The 11,336-nt window shown below is 33.3% G+C and overlaps 1 pseudogene; it reads right to left on the bottom strand.

Annotated features, from left to right (window-relative positions):
• Window positions 1-6,586: 6,586 nt before the first annotated feature.
• Window positions 6,587-6,789, bottom strand: LOC126767578 (small nucleolar RNA U3; annotated as a pseudogene).
• Between the last annotated feature and the right edge of the window lie 4,547 nt (window positions 6,790-11,336).

The raw sequence follows: 11,336 nt of genomic DNA, 5'->3' as shown, positions 1-11,336 counted from the left end.
CCGTGCGTCTGGCGTTTGCGATGACCATAAATAAATCGCAACGCCAATCTTTCCAAGTTTGCGGAATAAACTTAGAGTTTCCCTGTTTCGCACATGGACAATTATACGTTGCGTGTTCGCGTGTCGGAAAACCAACATCCTTATTTATTTACGCACCGCAAAAAAAAACTAAAAATATTGTCTACCAGAAAGCACTATATTAATTAACTGTATATGATCATATCTGTGTTGTATTTAATTTAAGCAAAGATTTGTTTATCATGTCCACAGTCCAGAAACGAGCACACCCAAGAAAATTTTAAATTTTTGTATATGAAGTGTATAAATATAAATAAATGACTTAATATATATATAATATGTGCATTTGGATCCTTAATGTCAACGTGTATTAGTAACTCTTTATTTCCATCAACTTGGCTCCATCTACTTGGGAATCACTTGGCTCGCCAAGACATAATAATATGGTGGAAGTACTAGGCGACTCGGACAAATCCGATTCGATCAGAACATTATCAATGTTGAGCTGCTGGCTGTCTTCAATAACATCAATATCTACCAGAACATTCTTGATGTTGGGCTTTTGGCTGTCTTCAATAACTTGAATGTCCTGTATGTCTTCGGCCGATAAATTTAATTCACAGAATGTCTCCTCAGATGGTGAAGATGGCATTGTAGAAACGTGTTTTGGTTTAGATAGCAGCTTTTGCTTTAATATATTTTTTTGTACTTTTCCCTGTTCACGCGTATTATTCGTTCTACATTCTTACCACACTTGGTACAAAATCAGAAGGTAACAGCGATTATGTTGTAGCATTCGTAGCATCTTAATAATAATTTAATACAATCTGGACAGTTATTATTTTTTTTCTGCCGTTCCATCCACTTTTTACAAAACGGACAAAGCATTTTAAGGAGTTGAGGGGTATATAGCTTCACTATAACTATATTATAGTTGTTTGAATTCTTTATTTTCTCGATGACAGATCTAGTTCTTCTTCTTTTCCTAACCATGGACATCGTCAAAAAAAAAACGACAGATGTAGTTTGATAGTTATAGTGTAAATATTTGTCAGTATTCACTCAAAAAAAAATTGTCTATGGTAAAATGTCACTTGAAATGTTAACGTCTCTTTGCTGTGCATCTATACTATAATTCTTTAATATTCCTAAAAATCTAAAAGCAGCAAATTTCAATAAAATTAAAAAAGTATTGTGTTGTGTGTTTGTGACTTACTAAATATGCCTCCAATAATTAGGCGGTGCGAAGTTCGCCGAGTCAGCTAGTATATAATAAAATACAATCATCACTTTTTACATATACATTCGTCGTAAGATTAGGAAACCTAGAATCATTATACATAGCCATTATACAAAATTATCCCGTTGGTTAAAAATCCTGGTAATAGTTATATGGGGGCTAAGTCAAGTTTTCGCCCAATTGTATCCATTTTGGGCACAAGATTCATATAATTATAGGTTGTTGTTAACTTCCTCTCTTTAATATATAGTTTTTATTAAAACAATGCAGTTTCGTGTTTTACAACAATTGTTTATTGCACCGAAATAAAAAGAAATAAATATTAGTAATTAAAATTAAATGAATATACTAAGTGCAGCGCTGGTCCTTCTCCTTGATAGTCCGTCCTTCCTTTCTGTAGCTGAAAAATACTCCAACTGAACTGAACTGAACTGAACTGACTGAACTGATCCGTTGGTGGTGCTGATTCTTTTGTCCTGCATTTGAGCAGTGGCGTGATCCAAAGTCGAAGTTTTGATAATTGGTTCGTACCGAAAATATTAACAGTGCGAATTATTGCTGAAGTTAATTATTTATTGCCAATTAGTGTGCTGCTTGATAAGTATGTGATCGCTGCTCCCGTAATGTTATGTTAAGTGTTCTTTGTGTTTAGTTGTGTGTTCGCTGTTCCTAGGTTCGGGTGCTCGTATTGCTTTGTAGTAGGAGATCCGACCATAGTACGACCATCACCCATCGTAGTACTGGATGAAAATAATTTATATATAAAATTTATTACAATAAAATATTAATTTCGAGGAGGTTGACTGGAAATTGTGATGCTAAGTGTAATTAATTAATAATTAAAAAAATATTTTTTTTTTAAACATTACACCCACTCTCTTACGCAATAAACTGTAGACTAATCGAAAGTATATAGCTTATAGAATATGCAAACACTGGGTTGTCTTCTTTTTCCCGGTGCAATTATTAGGTAGGCAGGTACATACAGGTAAATTGACAACAGTGATTAGCAACTGTCCACTTAAACGATAAACCTTATACCAAAATAAAGATAATTTTATTGCTAGTACATTCTATCTATACTTTACTGTATTAATTGCATTGGCAGACTGGGTATGATAATGTGCTGAGGTGAGGTGGGTGGTGAGGTGGATGATGTAACTCCCCCTTCCTTAGACTTGAGCTGCTCCTGAAGCTCATACTTTCCTTTTAGTTCGATAATTTTTGTTGATTGTGTTTCACATAATATTTTATACTTTATAATCTTATATATAAAAATGAAACCGTTTTCGTTGTCACGGCATCACTCGTGAGTGGCTGAACCATTTGGCTGATTGTTTTTTTTTTTGTTGTATTTGTTATTATTAGGAGAAGGTTCTTATGTAAGAAAAAATTCCGAAAGTTGCCGGAAAACCCCTAAAAACAGCCCTTTTCTTTTTCCAATACAAACGTTTTATTTTGTATATACATACATACATATGTACATATGTAAGTAAAAATGATTGTTTGTTTGTTAGTAACGCTAACACAATGACTCAAATTAAGTTGAACAGCGTTCATTAATCAATATCAATAGCAACCGAAGATAGAAGCAATCGTGGGTTTTTCTGGTGAATTGTGAAAATTCGTCTTAATGTGTTGAGAACATACCTGGATGTCCATCTATGCATTCCACATATGTATAAGATCAAGGCATTTTCGAATAGAGCAATGTTCTCGCAAACGGATCACAGACGCAAGTTGAGAAAAAACTCGTCAATGTTAATTTTGTCGCTGGTGGTTTTCCACTATATTCTCTGGATTGAAATACACTCTGTGGCCATTCTTCAAATTAACTGCGAGACGCACAACCGTCGGAAAACTTTCATGAATTGCAAAAGTAAATATGCATCTTACATAAGGCTTCATTGCAGTACACGTATCGAACCATTTGATATTTGCTGATCTCATTTCGTTCAAGGTCAATAACCGCCAAATTGCTTCTTTCGGGGAAGCGCATTTGATCGATTTCACCAAACTGCAATACTTAACATTTATATGAGTTTTGAATGTGAATTAGACAATATTGGTGAATATAGTACTGAAGATGTGTTGTCAACTTCGATATTCACTCTTCTAAATTGAATGCTGAATGTCCTGCCATTGTTATATTATATCTTATTTCCATCATTTCCATTTTGTGTTTCCGAAAGAAAATCACCTGAATAGTGTTTCGTGCATTTATTGTCAGACATACAAACCGAAGTGGTATTGTGATGTCCGCAAAGTACATGAACCATATTGGTTTCGTATAATTCTGCTTCTATCTTTGGAAATGATAGCTGGCAGTCAAACAAATAAGAGGAAAACAGCTGCGGAATATCAGAGATCGCGTAAAAAAAGATTCAACGTTCGCTGTTCCATCAATCTCTGCGGGAACATCTATAACTACTGATGAATCAACGGTCGTCAATTTACCGATAATTGCTGGGCCTTCAACGCGTGTTGATGGATTACAAAAGAGAGATATTCTCATATTCTCTTCCGCAACGAAGAGACAGAACTAATTTTCTAGTCAAAGTTCCTTCATTTAGACTTTGCTTTATTCTTCATTTCATGTGCATAATAAATTTATAAAATGTGAATTTAAGTTTTCCAGTTTTCTTTCATATAAAATGATATGCATTTCTTGGAATATCACTAAGAAGTTTAACTTCATCCGCGCGTAGGGACTCCACGCACCTTTTTTTCTTCTTATACTCTCGCCACAATGTTGCTAACGAGAGTATTATAGTTTTGTTCACATAACGGTTGTTTGTAAGTCCTAAAACTAAAAGAGTCAGATATAGGGTTATATATACCAAAGTGATCAGGGTGACGAGTAGAGTCGAAATCAGGATGTCTGTCTGTCCGTCCGTCTGTCCGTCCGTCCGTGCAAGCTGTAACTTGAGTAAAAATTGAGATATCATGATGAAACTTGGTACACGTATTCCTTGGCTCCATAAGAAGGTTAAGTTCGAAGATGGGCAAAATCGGCCCACTGCCACGCCCACAAAATGGCGGAAACCGAAAACCTATAAAGTGTCATAACTAAGCCATAAATAAAGATATTAAAGTGAAATTTGGCACAAAGGATCGCATTAGGGAGAAACATATTTGGAAGTAATTTTTTTGGAAAAGTGGGCGTGGCCCCGCCCCCTACTAAGTTTTTTGTACATATCTCGGAAACTATTATAGCTATGTCAACCACACTCTACAGAGTCATTTTCTTCAGGTATTTCCATATACAGTTCAAAAATGGAAGAAATCGGATAATAACCACGCCCACCTCCCATACAAAGGTTATGTTCAAAATCACTAAAAGTGCGTTAACCGACTAACAAAAAACGTCAGAAACACTAAATTTTACGGAAGAAGTGGCAGAAGGAAGCTGCCCCCAGGCTTTTTTTAAAAATTGAAAATGGGCGTGGCGCCGCCCACTTATGGACCAAGAAGCATATCTCAGGAGCTACTAGACCGATGTCAATGAAATTCGGTATATAATGTTTTCTTAACACCCTGATGACATGTACGAAATATGGCTGAAATCGGTTCACAACCACGCCTTCTTCCAATATAAAACTATTTTGAATTCCATCTGATGCCTTCTTTGTATAATACGAGTATAAACATTAGGAACCAATGATGATAGCGGAATAAAACTTTACACAAATACGGTATTTGAAAAATATGTAAATGACGGATAATGAAATCTCGATTATCACTTTACCATGCGAGAGTATAAAATGTTCGGTGACACCCGAACTTAGCCCTTCCTTACTTGTTTATTTTATTAATTATACACTCTAATGATTTTTTATTCGTTGTTAAATGTATCGTATTATTATAAAATTCTTCTGATTTTATTAATCTTTTCATTAATACTTCTTTATTATTCTCTTATTTATAATATTGTCACTCCTAATATAATTTTCCGTGGCTGGAAAAAATCTGCGTCGATTGTATGCACGCTCATATGTACATACACATACATATTTACGCAAGTTTGTTGGTAAAGCTGTTAGAGCGGCAAGGGAAGCAGGGAGTATATGCCATTAATATCGTTCCTCCAAGAAGAATTTCAGTTGGAAATAAACAACAATCCGGGAGAATGTACTACAAGATATGGAACAACAATAGAAGCTGTATTTATTAGATATTTTGATAATGTGATGTCTAGTACTTTTGTAACATACTTCAGTTATCATCGACCAATTGTCACAGTAATACCGTCAGGCAACTTCGAATGTAAATATTACGGAAGTCACTGATGAAAATAATTGAGTTGACGTGATTTTAAACAAATATTTGGATAAAATTTTGTATATAAAGAAAATAAATGTTTATTGAATAAACTATCTGTCATCATTTTCTGGAAAAAATTCATAATAATATATTATATTCTTTCATTGTGTACCATATTTAGTTCCGGTCATAATCTTTACTTTTTAAACTATTACTTGTATTAAATAATTTCGATGTTTCACATCTGCCAGCTATCAACTGGCAGCTCACTCTTTTTTTTGGTAAGATAAGAAATAAATGATTCAAGCGAGATATCATCCGAAATTTTCTGCCTTTGGGAAGCAATTGGCCTATGCATCTCGCACATGCATTTGTCGGACGGCGGGCAGGATGCAGGTCGCCATTTCTATCGGAAACAAAAAATTCAAAGAGATTCATATTTGTTAATAACTTATCTTCTAGTTAAACTAAGAAAATTCCAAAAAAAAAAGTGTAAAGTTCTAAAATTTATTAAAAATGAAATAAATAGTTGTTTTTGACCAAAAAAAAGGTGCGTGGAGTCCCTACGTGCGGATGAAGTTATACTTCTTAGTGATATTCCAAGAAATGCATATCATTTTGTATGAAAGAAAACTAGAAAACTTAAATTCACATTTTATAAATTTATTATAATTTATTATCTCCCCGAGCATGCCTTTGCCAACAAGTCGTCTTTTCGCGACGATGGCAAAAGCTAAAAATCATAAATTGCACAACTTTCTGGTGCTTCTCGCAAAAATCTGCGTCGATATGTATTTACGATCATACATACATATGTATTTACACATGTTTGTAGGCAAAGCTGCTACAGCGGCAAGGGGTGACAATCGGCGGCCATTACTTTACTTATGCCATAGAAATTCCATTGCTACGAATATGGGAATGACAACGAAATAATGCAAATATGCATATTTCTAAAGGTCATTAATTTCTTTGAAGAAATGAATGATCCTGAGAAGAATAGTCTTAACTTTTCAACGGCCAACGCAGAGCGTTTCAACCAAAAGGAATTCATTCATTAGAATCACCACTCAGAAGTCGTTTTGTCCGTTGTAAGCGAATGATTTTCGAAGAAACATCATTTCTAATATGCCACAAGACACAATTAGAAATGAAGTTCTTAAACCTCACGCTGTCAGATAAAACGATATACCTCGTCATCGCGGGTCGATTCCAAAAAAATGTAAATGAAGACTAACTACAGAAATAATCCTGTAAAGTATAGCCTTAATTTTTCAACGGCCAACGCAGGGTATTTCAACAAAAGGTCACATAAAATAGTTGAGAATTCGCAGAAATGAAAGACAAAGGAAAGAAAAAGCAGTATAACTTCAATAATGAACTAGCACACAAACATACATATGCGCAGCAGCAGCAAGGTAACAATCGGCGATGCATTGTATATTTCTTTCGTGCATAACCAAACCATAATTAGGACAACGCAATTCAAGTGTCAATGGTGGTGTTGGTGGTAAGCGCTTCAAAAGTGACGACGAGCACGTAGGTTCGAATCCCATCAGAATTTATTTTTAATTGAATATGTGATCTTATTTTATAATAACTCATTTTAAATATATAAAAGATTTACCTAAACATTATGATGATATTTTCAAGATTCATACGCAATGAACGAATGTAAGCAATTTCGTTTTGCCGTCAGCATTTCAATTTCTCATGCTTCAATTTTTGCTTTCAACCAAGAAATCGCTTGTATGTATGTATGTACATATGTGCAATATATGCCTTTGCATACGTACATATTTTCACTTATATTTAATTGTCAATAAATTTTTTAAAAATTATTTGCCCTAGTTGTCCATTTTTTCACAAATTTCAGCCGATTTTTGTACAGAAATTTGACCGGCGTAGAAGCAAAATGCGAAACAATCATACATATGTACATATATTATGTCGTTCGCACATTTGTCTGTTCATTTGCGAAAGCAAATGTTCTACAAAAGCATATTTCTATACTTAAACAAAAGTATTAGAACCATCGTATGTTTCTTATGTACATGCATAACCAAACCATACTTAAGTCAGCGCAACCTAAGTGTCAATGGTGGTGTTGGTGGTAAGCGCTTGGAAATTCAAGATGATACCACAGGTCTCAGGATCGAATCTCGACAGAATAAATTTTTATTTTTTTGCTTTTAACATCGTATATAATAGAAATTAAATTTATCACAGCAATATTATGTATACGTATATTATGTATATTGCTGTGATAAATTTAATTTCTATTAGTAAGAAAAATATTTTTTTGTATAGTATACGATGTTAAAAGGCACACATCTTCTTCCTATCTTGTGTATCTGCACATGCTCATATGAGTGTATGTATACGCATGTGCGCGTTCTGAAATTTTTCATCACTTATCAATATACTTATTACATGTGCGCGCATTGACTTGCATGTTCATACATTCATATATGTATACTTATTTGTACATATATTTGCATACATTGCCAAACAAATAATGCACAAGCATACAAACATACATATGCCTACACATATGAATATGTCACCAACAATCGGCGATCCATTGTATATTCCTTTCATGCATAACCAAACCATAACCAGGACAACGCAATACAAGTGCAATGGTGGTCTAGGTGGTAAGCGTTTCAAAAATTACGATGAGCAGGTAGGAGTTACGTAGGTTCGAATCCCAACGGAATTGATTTTTTAATTGAATATGTCACCATCCAAAAATTGAAACATTGTTCTACAAAAACAACAACAGCATAGTCATGGCAACATTGTGTTGTTGGTAGAAAAGCCGAGCTGTGCCGAAAGAAACGAACAAACGATCGCCGATTGTCACAGCTTCGCTTGCTGCTCGAACATCTTCGTAGACAAGGTTGCGTAGATCAGTGGTCGGCATTTCTTAGCACAATTGTGCAAACTAACTTCACACGTACGCTTACGCTCTATCGTTCAGTCGTTGTCGAGCCAGCAACGAATTAACATTATGCAAGATTATAGCGCAAAACCAAACATGCCCTGCGAGAAATATTTTGATTCCAAATGTCTTTGGTGTCATACAATACCTTTTATGTTTCAAGTCTTTTAAAGATAATAGGGAATATATCCTTAAAAGACGTTTTGTTAATTTTCATTATACTATTAATTATTTATATGAAAAAGAACGAAAGTGTCTTTTTAAAGAAAAAAAATATATTTTTTTGCAAAAAATATCTGATTGGTTACGTAAAAACTAATACTTAGATTATAGTGAACGTATTAATGAAAACTTAAAAACACTGCTATCAAGTTCCGTTTTGAGATTGTTAGGCAGGGTAGGCCGTTTTCCGATGGAGTCTTTAATAAACAAATGTGTAGTAAAGTTTTGCAAAAACTTAATTATAATCAAACATTTATAGATAAACTTCCCTTATCACCTAGAAGTGTAGCGCGGCACACCGATCAAATAGGAGCCCGTATTGAATGTAAAATAAAGATGAAAGCACAGACCTTAATGACCTATCTCAATTAGCTTTATGCTTTTATTTAAAGCATGGTATAAATGTACATAATTTTCATTGCATCATACATCAAGTTGCACTTTGCTCCAAATTCATAACTACAAATCCCGTTATGAAAATCTCAGAGAAAATAATAAACAGAATACGTGGTGGGCATAACTCAATTACCCACAGAAAATTTGTAAAATTTAAAAAAAATAAGAGTGCTGGGTACTCAGACTTAAAAATGTTTACAGAAGTTCGATGGTTAAGTAGAGGGGAGTGTCTCAACAGATTATTTCAGCTAAGGGAAGAAGTTCTTCAGTTTCTCGAGGTTGAAGGTCTAGAAAAGTCTGCAGTCGGTTTTTTGAAAGATAATAAATTTATTTTTAATTTAGCATTTATAACGGATATTTCCTTAATATTAAATGAATTAAATAAGCAACTTCAAGGATGTGAAAAAAACATCCATGATGTGGTAAAACTACTCTGCAATTTCAAAACGAAGTTATTTGTATAAATTGCAGAAATCAAAGAAGGTAATTATGCAAATTTCCCAAAAACTGCATTGATTTTCTCAAAAATTAAATATATCAATCAATGTGATCACATTGTAATATTAGAAACACTTTTTAATAATTTTGAAGGTAGATTCAAAGATTTTGAAAAAATCCAACCACTACTAGATTTGTTTGAAAATCCGTTTCATTGCGATATAAGTCGATATAAATTTTACTTGCAGTCAGAATTAATAATTCTACGAAGTGATCGGGAAGTTTCAAATAAATCAAGTATTATTGAATTCTGGCAAAATTGGGATGATTCATTCTAACCTGAATTGAAAAAATATGCATTTAAATGTTTATCATTTTTCCCTCTACTTATTTATGTGAACAAATTTTTTCAGATTTAAAATTTATTTGTTCCAAACAACGCAATAAAATTTCTTCAACCCATTTAAATTTAATATTATTTTAACAAGAAATTGTTGTAAAAAGATTGATATAAATAAATGTATTGAAGATATAACATTAAACAATTAGTTTAAGTTATATTTATATTATATATATAAATTATTCCCTTCATTTTGAGAAACTGCAGAACTTCTTGTTTATCTGTTTATTATTTGTTCTGAGATTTGAATATTCATTTATATATAGCTTTTAGTTTTATTGAATATTTTCATATATTTTTGCTCCAACGTAGTGAAAACATATTTAATTTTCAAATTTTATTGAACAATAATTTATTTTATACTTTTGCTTATAAAATTTGAATTCCAATTTCTCACTGGGCTACTTTTTTTTCGTGCTCACCAACACAGTGACAGACCCTCTCATGCCGACCACTGGCGTAGATTCATATTGAGCAAGGTTGCGCAACCTGAATCTATCGCAACCTTTTCCGAACTCGTATAAGAAGTATAACTTCAAAAATTCTACTTTATGTTGTTTAAAAATATGTTCAAACTTGACTTTTCTTCGTTTTTTTGTAAACTTTCCCCCAATTCCATACGAAATTTAGTTTTTTTTTCTATCATGCCCACCAATAAAGATTTTTGTTAAAAATGAAGAACCGTAAAATCGCGCGTCAAAGTTTTTGCTTTCTGCCCAAGCGGTCATACATACATATATATTATATAATATTTCGAACACCCGTATATAACTTTGACATATGACATTCAGGACATATTCCTGGATAATTTTTAAAGAGATGTAAACAAAAAAAATCAAATTTTTAAAGCTTCTAAACCAGACTCCCCCCTTAAGATGTAAAACCAATCATATACAGTAAAGTCAGCAAATTTATCTATTTTAGGCACAAGCATACACTGTAATAAACAAAATGCTCTAAAGTATTTTCATTGGGATAACTCAAATATTGGCCGATTATTTATATAAAAAGCCACTTTTAGGAATGTTCCAATTTTCCGAATTTACTTTAATAAAAGTATACAGTTTTTTTTATTTCCAAGCCTTCTCAGATTCACAACGAAAAACCTTTGAAGATTGCGTTACTACCTAACAACCATTAATTATACTCGCGCAACAAAGTTGCTAAGGAGAGTATTATATGTAGTTTTGTTCACATAACGGTTGTTTGTAAGTCCTAAAACTAAAAGACTCAGATATAGGGTTATATATACCAAAGTGATCAGGGCGACGAGTAGAGTCGAAATCCGGATGTCTGTCTGTCCGTCTGTCCGTCCGTCTTTCCATCCGTGTTTTCTCTGTTAAACTTATTTGGTATTGGTAATATCCTTATTTTATAATATTCCTTTTCGCAAAATTCTGGTATTAGTATTACAA

The sequence above is a fragment of the Bactrocera neohumeralis genome, unplaced genomic scaffold (genome assembly GCF_024586455.1).
Source record: "Bactrocera neohumeralis isolate Rockhampton unplaced genomic scaffold, APGP_CSIRO_Bneo_wtdbg2-racon-allhic-juicebox.fasta_v2 ctg845, whole genome shotgun sequence".
NCBI classification, from domain to species: domain Eukaryota; kingdom Metazoa; phylum Arthropoda; class Insecta; order Diptera; family Tephritidae; genus Bactrocera; species Bactrocera neohumeralis.
Note: the sequence above shows the minus strand (reverse complement) of the source record. Positions and strands in the feature narration are given on the sequence as shown.